This window comes from Phasianus colchicus, chromosome 3 (assembly GCF_987193195.1).
Source record: "Phasianus colchicus chromosome 3, bPhaCol1.hap1.1, whole genome shotgun sequence".
Lineage (NCBI taxonomy): Eukaryota > Metazoa > Chordata > Aves > Galliformes > Phasianidae > Phasianus > Phasianus colchicus.
The window spans coordinates 9,707,203-9,720,694 of NC_143438.1; the positions used below are offsets into that span (position 1 = coordinate 9,707,203).

The 13,492-nt window shown below is 39.0% G+C and overlaps 1 protein-coding gene across 8 annotated transcripts in view; it reads right to left on the reverse strand.

Moving 5' to 3' along the window:
- Positions 1 to 13,492, reverse strand: part of PHACTR1 (phosphatase and actin regulator 1) — a 296,676-nt gene that overhangs the window by 76,271 nt on the left and 206,913 nt on the right. The window lies entirely within an intron of this gene.

Genomic DNA, 13,492 nt, shown 5'->3' on the forward strand with positions numbered 1-13,492 from the left:
TATTTGGTGAATTAGTTGTGCTTACACTGACACACTGCATTCACTGCAATTTATTTGCTGTTAGATACGAGTGGCTTAGCACGAACAAGGCAGCGCTGATTTAAAAAGCATTCAATTCCATAATATCAATTTAGATTTCTCCATTTTTAAAATCTGCTTTGAACATGTATTCTTCAGGACTAAGAATGCCAGCAGACACAATCTGTAGCTAATAAAATCCCTGCTTTCTTCTGAACACACCCTCTGAGCTTCAACATCAATCAGAATTATGACATTACAAGCCCCGCTGGCCCGCTGTGTGGCACAGTTTTATTTCTGAAGCTCTTAACGTAACAGCCCAGTTTAAGAAGTGCTTTAGGCATCTCACTGCCTTTCAGCAGAACTGAGATTTCTTTTGACAGATAGACACCCCAACAATCAGCCTGCAGAGTTGCCTTGTAGACTGGCCGTCCATCTGTCTTTTCCTTACATCCAAGCAGCCTTGTTCCGGTATGGCATTTAAAGCTTCTTCTCTAAGAACAGCCACCATCAGTCCCTCCAAAAAAAAAAAAAGTCAAAACAAGCTACAGCTAATCCTTGAGCTTTCTCCCGCCACACAGATCATTAAAATCCTGTCTTTAAAGACTAATTTGGCCTTACTGAACTCCTTTTCCAGTAAGTCTGGGAAACAGTAATTTTCCCCGAATGCAAACAGAGTAGAGCACTCAGCTTGTGTTGGTCGGAGGGCAATTAAGTTGAGCAAACCAGCAGCAAAGCAGCAGCTTCTGTCTGTAGGCCTGCAGCATTCTTCACAAAACAAAGAGAGAGGCAAATTCTGCTATTTCTGAACTTCACCAGAAATAGCAAAGTAACAGACTCACGCTTTACACACAAATCCGAGCACATGACTGCAGGAGTATTACCATATGTTGTATATATACAAGTAGATAGATTTCCACACGAGATGCTGGGTTTTCATATACCATACACAAATCAGCCAGGTGAGAACAGCCAACAAAAGGTACAGATCCCATGGGCTGTGTAGATCAAGCCATCAAAGTCAACCACTGAGGACATGAACGTGTCTGTCATTTTGCACAAGCATTGGCACCCACTGGCGTTCTTCATCCCACCCATTTGCCTTGTGAACAGTCAGCTGTGCAGTTATGCAGCACAATTACTGCTGATTTCATGGCCAGGCATTCCCATCACATTATAAAAGCAGCAGTAAGGAACCCAGTAATACTTCCGCGGTCTGATTCCTAACCTGGATATTATGCAGAAGCAGAGGAGTAACTTTCCCAAAACTATTACTGAGCAACATACTCAAATATAGGGCAAGAATTCTCAGAAACACAGATTATTTTGCAGTCCACCTAGCACTCCATCTAAATTTTCAGCAGACTAAATACATAGGTTCTTTCACACATCCACTTTTCATTGTAATCTGTTTCTAATCCAGAATGGCAAAAAGAAAATCAACCCCCCCATAACCCAAATCAAACCACGCCAGTTTGAAGCTTAGATGAAAGCAATCTTTTTATCAGTTTCCAAATCCTTTCTATATAGGCACAGAACTGAAAGTATTAATTATTTTCCTACTAAGCCAGTTTAATTAATAAGATATTTAGAGGAAGGGCATGCTGGGCTAAGAGCAGCACTGAATGATAATAACAGATGCTATACTAAAACGATGGAACACGCTGCTTTCTCTTATTACAAATCTTCCTCCCGAACAAGTCTTGCACATTTAAATGCGTAAACTGCTACGCTACTGCAGGATCAAGTGAAAAAAAAAACAACGTACAAGTGTCTAGATGCAGAACTCATTAGGCTCTAACAGCTTGTACAATCAAATGTTTCACTCTGCCCGGATTTCTCTGACAGAGATTGCCAGATCTTTTACGAAGGATTTTATTTTCAAGCAGAAAGCTGATAGAGAACAAATTCATTCACTTTCAATTGAGAGGGGATCCATTCAGAGTACATAAAATAAATAAAAAACAGTACTGTAAATAAAAAATCCTCGATTCATGAGAACCCTGTAAATTCTGTGATGGGAACAAATAAAATATAATTAATACTTAACAAAAGATGTATTGCTTCATTGGTGATTTTCCTTGGTGATTAACCTCATTTTGTTCATTCCTACAATCTTCCAGGAGATTAGAAATAAGCATTAAGCCCTCTTTATGGGGACTGCTTATACCAGAAACTGGTTATCTTAACAAATTCATCCGTTTTCCACAAATGCTGTTACCAGCTTCTAGAAGTGAGATGTCTGTGCTTTATGACATAAACGTACAGATTTTGCCACTGAGCTCTGCAGTAGCTATTACTTTCAAGTTCTGATGAATAAACAGTGGGAAATATTTTTATTAAAGCTCCCGAGCTAGTGGTTTTGAACTCTTCCCCCAGGAGCAGCACCCCTCCACTGTTCAAACACAGCTCTTCTCTGTGGCAGACCCATTAAAGCCCTGACAGGGTCACGAGGATTTCCAGCCCCTCCACTCTGCAAATCAAGCACAGTTTTGTCTTTATTCCTCTAATAATCTGCTGTGCTCCACGATGACAGTGCTTGTGGGCCATTCCTCCAGCTGAGAAGTTGAAGCATGCTGCTGCCTTTGTGCCAAGTGCCTCTGCTGTTCTATTAAGCAGCCAAAGAGGCATTTATGTAGTCAGGATATTTGACCTTTCTGTCCTGCCATTCTTTGCCCCAGGACCAAGACATCCCAGGTGAACTCTTCCAACATGCATCTCCCCTTCACATAACTTGTCATGTTGCTGTTTAAACCAAGCAGTGGACTAAACGCTAAAGTCCTGCCCTTTCTATTTAACTGGCAATCAAAACTAAAACCTGCTAGCTAGCAGACTCTTAACCCTGCTTTCTTCTGAGGTTGCCCTCAGCCTAAAGAGCACTGGGGACTTCTTTGCATGAGTTCTTCCTCTCAAAGGTCATTATAACCTTCATGATGATTTTAGGAAGCAAAGATCATTAGCTATGAATGAAGCACAGAGGAGGAGCTTCCTGGTGCATCAATTATATTTGAATTCAATAGATAAAAAATTGCTTTGCTAATGTTTCAGTTTTGAATAACTAGAAACAACTGAACCAATAATTGTTGTGCAGTGTTAAGAAGAACTATCATTAATTTCCTTTAGATTTGCAAAGGAGAATTTTCCAGGCGTGATGGATTATGTGTGAAGGAAATAGACCTGGGGGTGTTGGTTGATGCTTGGCTGAACATGAGCCAGCAGTGTGCCCAGGTGGCCAAGAAGGCCAATGGCATCCTGGCTTGTAAAGGAAATAGTGTAGGCAGCAGGAGCAAGGAAATAACCATCCCTCTGTACTCAGCCCTGGCGAGATCACACCTTGAGTGCTGCGTGCTCAGTTTTGGGCCCCTCACTACAAAAAAAAGACATTAAGGCTCTGGAGCGTGTCCAGAGAAGGGCAACGAAGCTGGTGAGGGGTCTGGAGCACGAGTCTTATAAAGACTGGCTGAGACTAAGACTGGAGCTGGGATTGTTCAGTCTGGAGAAGAGGAGGATCAGGGGAGACCTTACTGCTCTCTGTAACTCCCTGAAAGGAGGTTGTGGTGAGCTGGAAGTTGGCCTCTTCTCCCGTGTAACTAGCAATAGGACAAAAGGGAATGGCCTCAAGTTGCTCCAGGTGAGATCTGGGTTGGATGTTAGGAAAAATTTCTTCTCCAAAAGAGTGGTCAGGTGCTAGAATGAGCTTCCTAGGGAGATGGTGGAGTCACCGTCCCTGGAGGTGTTCAAGAAATGTTTGGATGTTGTGCTGAGGGATGTGGTTTAGTGGGGAAATATTGGTGGTATGTAGATGGTTGAACTGGATGATCTTGGGGGTCTTCTCCAGTCTTGGTGATTCTATGATTATCTATCATAACAAGTTGCATCACACTGAAACTCTTCTACCTACGTAGACTTTCTTGATAATCAAAGAGAGCAGGATTCACCTGTTAAATTTATACAGTGTGAGCTTCTGATTCCAAGTTGGTCCCCTTATATAGTAAAAGAGCAATTCTCAGGCATGACTGACCTCAGCCTAACGTAGCGTCTAAAACAGGCTAAACTGCACCATGGAAATGCCTGTTATTCTTTCCAGACTGCAAAGGAAGCTAACGGTGAGCAGCTGAGCTGGAGAATTACCAAATGAGGACTGAATCTAATCTTGAAATCAAAACGGACAGAAGAAAATGTTATGAAAGATATAGACAAAAGTCTCAGACAAAGTTGAGGAAAACAAAGGTGTGCCAGCTCATACAGAGTTCTATTAATTTTAGGATTGATTCAGTATTTGTAGCATCATTGCTGTGAGCTTGAGGTTTGAGCAATGTTAAAACATAGCTTGGATGAAATAACTGTTTTGTTTTCCTTAGCCCTGAATACTTTTTTTTTTTTTGCTTATAACATTAGTATATTTCTTGGAGCCTGAGGGAAGGAAAACTAACTCAACAGGTTTCTGAGTATCTGAGATTTGAAGTGTCTTACAAAAGTTTTGGGTCTCTGTAGCCTCAGCCAGGATTTTCCTATAACAGTAGTATCTACAAAATCTGTCTCTGATAACTACCTAGAAAGGATTAAAGCATCTGTTTGACTGATGTCCACCCATGAATTTCCTGTTCTGACTGTACCCAAGCACTTGCATTATATGAAATTACAAATAAGTGAATGTCAGTTGGAAAAAGATGTAAGGGTACTAAAAGTTAAGCCTGATTTCTTTAAAAAATAAAATACTATAAATATCTTTCCAGGTGACACTTTGTGTTGACAAAATCAATCCCTTTCAGTATGTGAACCATTTGGCAAACTTCTGTGGTAAGTGCTATAAGACTAAGAAAATAGGAACAGTATTGATACCCTGCTAGGTGAGTTAAAACCACTGGAGAAGCAAAGCAGTATTACTGTTGCTATAGAAGTGGCAAAGGGAGGTACAAACAAGTTGAAACAACTCAGCTCATCACCTACTTGATCATTTGCAAATAATTAACAGCAATCATTGTGTAGCCAGTGGCCTACACACTAGGCTATAAAACGAGACTTCTAGATGCACTGTTTTTTTAATCTGTAATTAATATGAATAAAACAACAGGAAAAAGAGGCCCAAAGCCAAAAACAAACTATTGATTTTATTTTATTTTTAGTACTGAAAGTACAAGCAGATCTATTTTAGATTATGATTACCTAAAACACAGAGATTATATTAGGGCATATTGCTTCCACTTACATTTAGACAAACTCAAAACACCAGCCCATCTCCTGTAAGAAGCACTGGACTAGGAGCATGGACAACTGCCATTTGCCATAGCCTAGCCACTGAACTTACACAGTAGGAATGTTCACATTGCTTTGAGAATGCAGGCTCAAACCTCAAATTTCCAATTACTAATTAGAAAGGTTTAGAAGGTATAACAGCTGTCAGACCTGTTGGCTACAGATGAAAATTGAATTATTTCCTCCTTACTGATGGAATCTGATGAAAGCAAAACTGCAGAAAAGGTGAAAGCAACCTTAAGAAAACTAGATTTATACTGATTGTTACTACATACAAAGTAAACTGTCAGAAGACAGGCTCAGGATAAAAGAGTTTCAAGGTCAAAACTGTAAACACAGAATTACAGGAGCTAATCAAGGTACTACAAACCAAATAAGCAAAGAAGATCACAAAATAGTGGAAATCAGAAATGCAGTCAGTGTACAAATCCAAATTCAGCAAATACAGGGAAAGCCGGAGAAATAATATTTGAATGATTTCCTCTAATATAATTAAAGAAGGAACTTAATCAGAAATCTCATTTAAGTACAGACAGACTGTATATTTTTCATATACAAAATGACTTTTAAAAAATCAATAAAAGAAGCTACTTTCCTAAGTACTGGACTTCAACTAGATCCAAAGTAACCCAACATAATGGATTTCACAGGCTCAACAGAGCTAGTCTGTAAAAAGATGAATGCATGAAAACAGGAACTAAAATAAAGGATCTTAACAAATATAACAAAAGGCTTGAAAAAATATATCAGAGAATGGAAGTGAGAAGAAAACAAGTCCCTAGACATCCAGAAGAAAAATGGCACTGTCTCCAACTGCTCAGCTAATAAGCAAAGCAGAACTCCACTTGGTCAATGTAATATGATAGTCTATGAGTAGTATTTTGAAAAGACCTGCATTTTCACCCTTGTTGTGGTTTAACTTGGCATGCAATGGAACACCACACAGCCTTTCACTCACCACCCACCCTCCCAGTGGGATGGGGGAGAGAATCAATAAAAAGAAAAAAGAAAAAAAGTAGAACTTGTAAAAAAACTATTTACCAAGACAGAAAAAAGAAGAAATAACAATAATTATATATAAACACACATACACATACATATACACACATACACATATATATACACACACTCACAAAGCAAGGGATGCGCAAAGCAACTGCTCCCTACCCACTGAATGATGTCCAGCCAGTCCCCAAACAGCAACAGACTCCCTAGCCAACTGGTTTTATAGTTTGTTCACATGATGCAGTGTGGAATGGGATATCCCTTTGGCCAGTTTAGGTCCTGGTTCTGTTCCCTCCCAGTTTCTTGTGCACCCCCAGCCCCATTGCTGCAACAGCAGTATGAGAAACTGAAAACTGAAACATCCTCAGCTCTGCACAGCACTGCTCAGCAACAATTGAAACATCAGTGTGTAATCAACATTGGTTTCTTTCCCAAAGCCCAGTTGTACCAGACACTGAATAAAATCAGCTCTGTCCCAGCTGAAACCAGGACAACTTTCTCTGTACATAATTGGTTTTCTTGTCACACTTGAGTAGGAATGTACAGAAGGCTAGGAAGTATTCAGAAAGCTAACCAGAATATGTTGCAAAAGAAGAAAAGGCATTCCTTGCATTCTTTCCTGGGAACTGTAGCAAAGCATTTTTGTGATTTCTTAGGTATACTAGAACTGGAAAGTTGAATCACCAAAATATGTTGCTTCCACATCACTTAATGAAAAATGAGCTTCAGTGGCTTATTTAAAGAAACCAGCAAGAACGTAACATAGCATACATTAGAGAACACCTGCCCTACAATTACAGTGTGATTACAGCACAGAAAGTTATATCCTGGGAATTCTGAATATATATAATTTAGGCATCAAAAACAGTATGGAAGGAGGTGGTACTGCCTTCTTAGAAGATTTTCATCCAAGTAAGAAACCTGGCAGGATTTAAGAGCCCACGCTGAATTCCTACTTCATCCTAATTAACTAAAGATAAATTGAGTATGGCTATTACCACCATTGTTCTAACTGAGATGAAGCTGTGTCCTAAGTGCCAGCAGAAGGCAGCTGACACAATGATAGAATATCCACCTGTGTCTTCAGATGAATCACAAGTGAATGAAATCATGGTTTCTCCTGCAGGCTTCTGCCCTATAACAAACACGCAGAAGTTGTAGCATCAACTAAACTGAGAATGTGGGTTTTTCTTGCAACCAGATAAGACCGGTACTGCCTCTGAAATTATTAGAAAGAAATCTGTAGGAACAGCAGCAGCTACATAGCTCAAAGAATGGCTGCTTTTTTTAAAGTAACTCAGCTTGCTTTAGGCACCTCCCAGTCGCAGATTTCTGCAATATAAGAAACAACAGCTATGTTGTAGGCTAATCAGTGAGCAGCCAGGTGAGATTTCTGAAGTGTGCTTCCTTTGCTCCAAGAAGGTACCCAGACAGATGATGCAGCTGTTAGGGATCTGCAGTGTCATTTGCAATGGCAGAAATGCCTTTTTGGTGTTCTGCTACTTAATAGTTGAAGGCACATTCCTCAGAGCAAGAACCAAATCACCTATATAGTGGGCACTGCTTGAATAATACAACTCAAGTGACTTTCTGCAGCTGAAAAGAATTCTCTTCACAGTATTTTACACATGGGATATAAATAACCAGGCAAGCTGCTGCTTTTGGATTTGCTCCTCATCAGACAGTGCATCCAGATGGCATAATACAGCGTAGATAATACAGAAGCAAGTCTGGCAGATGTCAGGAAACTGGATTATACGGTGTAACTTTTAGAGGATGAAGAAGTCAGTTTTCTTGGTGCAGAAACAATGGGGAAAAATATCAAGATAAAACTAAAGCAGCTACAATGGATGGCTAGGAAGGGAAGATGATTGCTTGGACTGACTACTGAGAGATGACAACCAAACTGCTGGCCAGTGTCTGGTCCCCTTGTTTAGCATCTGGGAGGATCACAGTGCTGACAGAAGAAACAGCTGCAATCAGTAAGATCAGTAAGCAACACAGCTCTTCTTATAGTAACAGCAAACTGCTGTGCAGTTCATTTTACAGCTTGGATTTACCTTACAGCTATAACTTTACCAACATAAATTGCCTGGTACCCACAGACAGATGTGCAAAAATAGTGCCTTACTCCTTAATGAAATTTTGCTTTGGCTATCGAGACAGCTTTATCTACTAAAACTCCTATCTCACCTCACAGGGATTTGGGATAACATGAAAAATACCAGCACAAAATGATGCCCCAAAGTGTTTGTCTGAACACATGACGCTGCTGCTGTAAATTACATTTAGGAAAAAAATTCTTCATTTACACTGGAATGATTAGTACAATGCAGACTACCAAACAGACACACAAAGCAGATGGATTGTTTGGATAGTTGTATATCTACATCCATATATACAACTATTTAAAATAAGCACCACAAAGAACAGCTTGGAACTAAGCAATACCTATTTAAATCCAAAATTGTCTTGGCACCTTTTTGAGAGAGAAGCTGTTAGGATATCAAATTCTTCTGGGAGACCATCGCTAACCTTTTTTACACCCAGAAAATGTCAACTCAGATCACACAAATTAAAAATACATTTGTTATGAGAATGAACTGCCCACATCCCTTCAACACAGAGCTCTGTTAGGAACTAGACAGGAAATCATTCATTTAAGACTTGATTATAGGGATGACTGAATCACAGAGCAACAGACACTTCCTTCAAAATATGAAAATTCCCAAATTGCAGCTGTCATATCATCCAGCAATTATCTTTGGACGATATTTCCAGCTTGTGTAACAGCACTAGTTGGTCAGTACATAGCAGACTTAATGCTGAAATAAAGCAAAGTTTTATGTATTCATTTATCTTTAACACCAGTCTCTTATTGCAATAGTTGGTCTACTTCCCGTTTTGGAAGCTGAAAGTTGTTCAAGTAATGCTGTGCATTTGTCATTTCAGTATACTTAACATATTTAGAGGCTTGGTCTGATTGCCTTTGATTGTCTTGATCTGTTTTGCCTAAAAACATAACTTCCCCACATGGAGGGAAACTTTCCACAATACAAGCCAGTCCTCCAGAAACAACAGATCAAAAAAGGAGGAGATTGGGATCTCAGCCACAGTCATATGAAATTCAGAATAGCTTCATGAGAATTTGCATGTACCATCCTGCTTAATAGCGTGAATTGTTCCACTATTTAAGTTGGAGCTAATATTTTTACTGTCCATCAATGATAAAATGGTTTTATTTTCCTCTCTAGCAAAAATATGATGCTGAAGCGATCTGAGAAAATGCAGCATTTTTACTTTAGTATTAGAGACGATTTTAGTGTGTTTTGTTGTTGTTGTTGGTTTTTTTTGTCTGCAGAAACATAGTTGGGATGGGGAAACAGAGCTGAAGATGCCAAAGAATTTAGACTGAACTGGACTATTTTCAGTACTGAACATTTCTGAACTGAAGTACTGATAAGAGGCAAATTCGGAGATGGATAGGCAGGAAGGACAATGAAGTGAAGGAGATACAATAGCAGCCTAGTCACATTTCTTACAGTGCTATCACATTACAAAGGTAGATAACATTACATAAAAGAAGGGTAGAACTGAAGTCTGGTATCTCAGCATTCCAGTTCAAGTGTCTTGACTGCCTAGAGACTAATAAAGTGTATCTGTTAAAAATGTAAAAAATCAAACACAGAACTGTTAGATTCATAGATGACCTAAGGTTAAAAGCAGCAGTCTAGAAGGATATTACGTGGCATATAACCTAGATAAGATTAAAAAGTTGTTATTGTGAAAAGTCCAAAAGTTGCCTAGGGATTACAGAACAGCGAGCTCGGTTTCCATACCACCAGTCTAGGAAATACTACACAGGATAAACCTAAAAATAGGAGACCCAGAAGAGAAGAGAGATGAGAGAAGAATCATCCTGGACTCGAGGGGAGAAGCTCATAGAAGTCAATGAATGAATGTTCAGCTCCATATAGTGCTTCTGGAGTTCCAAAACCCTTTTGTTAAAGTCATTAAAGCAATAAGAATTGTGTAAGATGAGAATGAGTGTCCTCCAGAGGATTAATAACATTTAGAAAGTGAGGAGGAATGTCCCATACGTGTAACAGAGAGATGTGGTAGGCCCTGCTCTCTTTTTCACAAAGATTAATTGTAGAAAGGGCAGCAAGAGGGAGAAAACAACATTTGCTGACTGTGACCAAATTAAGTTGACTGTAAAGTGCCACAGAAGATATTATTATACTAAACGACAAGTGACAAAACTCAACATTGATAAAAGCAAACAAAACACATTTGAGATAAGTCTGCCCTAACTGTATGCACACAATGATAGCTGAAAGTCATTTCCCCTGAATGACTGGGAAGTGCAGGAAAAAGAAGAAAAAAAAGAAAAACAGGAAACAGAAATCAGGAATTATTAGGAAATAAATACAGCTCTGTACTCCTCTATGGCTAATGCCAGTCTGATTGTCAGTTGCCGAAAGGACACAGTAGAACCAAACAAGTTATGGAGAAAAAGGAAGAAGACACATTAAAGAGATGGCGTATCTTGTACATGAGTAAGCAATAATGGTGGAGCTGTATTTTTTGTGTCATCTTTTATATTAAGCTTCTGGTACCCCGGCATTCACAAAAGTGCATGGTAGCAGTCAGCTTGGCTGTGTTCTGTGTGAACCAGACAGTTCCCTTGAAGGAGAAACTGGGGTACGAACCAGCATCAGTACACACATTCTATGCAATGGTGGGAGCAGCACCACACAGGGCACCTTTGGCTCTCTAAAGCATTCGCACAGGCTGTTCTGGATCCACTAATAACTGAAAACTCACTGCAGAAGGGCTTTTGCCCCTGCTCACATTCCATTGCTCCAGATGAGGAGACATAACAACACAGAGAAGCAAGTCAGTCTGCACCATCTGCCCTTGGGACCATAGGCCATGCTAGAGCAAACACTGCAAAACAGAGCTCTTTACTCTGGGAAATGGGCTGCTAATTGGGAATACAGTGGAGGTTTGTAACAGAATTCACTCACTTGTAAAGTGCAAGAAATAAAGAGAACCAAACAAAACTGTCTGTGTGCATGTGAAAAAAAGAAAAAAAAAAAAGTGCAGTGTATTTTTCTCTTGTGGAATTAACTGGGAAGTGATGTCCATTAAGGCCAAAAATGTAATTGGGTTAAAATAACATTATTCAAATAATAACGCATAATAAGCCCACAGGTGACTTTTAGATCTGGGGGGCCTGGATACAACTTTTGTCTAATGAATTTCTGAGCGCTGGGCTCTGATTTGGTATGTGAGAGGATAGATAAGTACTCACCCTGCTTCTAACATATTAATAGAACCACAGAATCCTTTGAGTTAGAAGGGACCTTTAAAGGTCATCTATTCCAACTCCCCTGCAATGAACAGGGACACCTACTGCTCCATTCTGCTGCTCAGAGCCCTGTCCAACCTGACCTTGAATGTCTCCAGGGACGGAGTTTCCACCATCTCTCTGGATAACCTGTGCCAGTGCTTCACCACCCTTACTGTATAAAACTTCTTCCTTATATCCAAACCAAATCTCCCCTCTTTTAGTTTGAAACCATTTCCCCTTGTCCTATCACAACAGACCCTGCTGAACAGCGTGTCTCCTCCTTTCTTACAGCCCACCTTTATATACTGAAAGGCTGCTTCTACTAAATCTAACTGTTGACTGGAGAAAGATACTGGAATACACAGACTTTGGTTTGATCTACTATGTCTCACTTCAACCACATTTTTCTTTGAAGGATGCGTTTAATGAATCAGGAGAAAACACCCTTGATCCCAACACACAAAAATACAGTGTATTCAATTACCTAACTGTTGGGAATGTGCAAAGGCATCTAATTTGCCTTTGAAAGGAACCTGAATTTTATCTCCTTACTATAACTGTCAGGGGATTTTTCTTGCATGATTAAATCACTCCTGTTAAGTAATACAGAGTTCAACATACTGGCATCTAAAATTACAAAAATGGATTTAGCTTTCATTGCCTGGGTAGTGTTAGTTGCAAAAGTAGCATGCTAGCTATTGTGTCAGCCAGGTTTAGGATACATCATAGGTCTTGCAGGCTTCACAATTTTTATTCATTAATTCCTAAGAAAGCTGAGTGAGGATTTTTGTTGTTATTTAATTTTTTTTTTAATGCGTTTCATGTTGGAAATATCTTAATTATTACTGATTGCATTTTGACAGTGCAGTATGAAAAGTGTCAATGGAATGCAAACTCGAAATGTGAAAGCCTGCCCAAGGTAGGGTAATGACCCAACTATAGATGGTTTCTGGTAACAAAGGAAAATAAAGCCAAGCTGTTCTCAGAGTCTGACTAATGCTTCATAGAAGAGATAGAGAGAGGCTGCAAATCACTATTCCATGTACACTTCCAAGTTTGATGGAAGTTGATATTACCTTAAAATTTTTTTCAGAAGACTATCAAAATGCCAGTAGGTAGTTATAAATACATTAATTAAAATATTCATGAAGTAAATTCAAAATTCGGAAGTAAGTGAAGAAGTAATACAACACACTGATTAAATCTACCTAAATATTTTTCTATTTCAAATTTATCCTGTTTTATTTTTATTGTTATTTTTACACTAGGAAGATTGGGATGATTTATTTTTGTAAAAGTTATTTCTGTTGCATAATAGCAATAGATGTCAGTCTATTTCTGCCATCATAATTAGTTGCTGTGGAGATGGTTGAAATATCACAGATTATTATAATTGCAAATGAGGAATAAACAGCAGGCAAGGATGACACTGATAATCTTCAAATATTGCAAGGTTGCTTGAAACTAGTTAACTACAAGATTTTAGAATTTGACACAGTAAAGAGCAGGCTCAGAGAATATGGGAGTAGTGCACATTTCAGATGATACACTATGAAGAAACGAGACTGATACATATGATAGCATCTTAAATTTAGCCCAGTGTTATAGTAAGATTACTGTATAACCTATGTATCTCTTGATTGTATTAAGTATAATTTTGCCTTTAGAGAAGTCACTTATGTTATTCACCTTTATTACTGTGAGGCAAAACAAAATAGCAGTAGTACATGAAATCAGTGGGTGTTATCCTGAACTAATATTCCTTGGCAGATAAATGAAGGAGAAACAGGTGTTCAAGTGTCTGCATGAAAAGTAGCTAGAATTACCCCCTTGACATAATTCTTTAAAAGGCAAGTA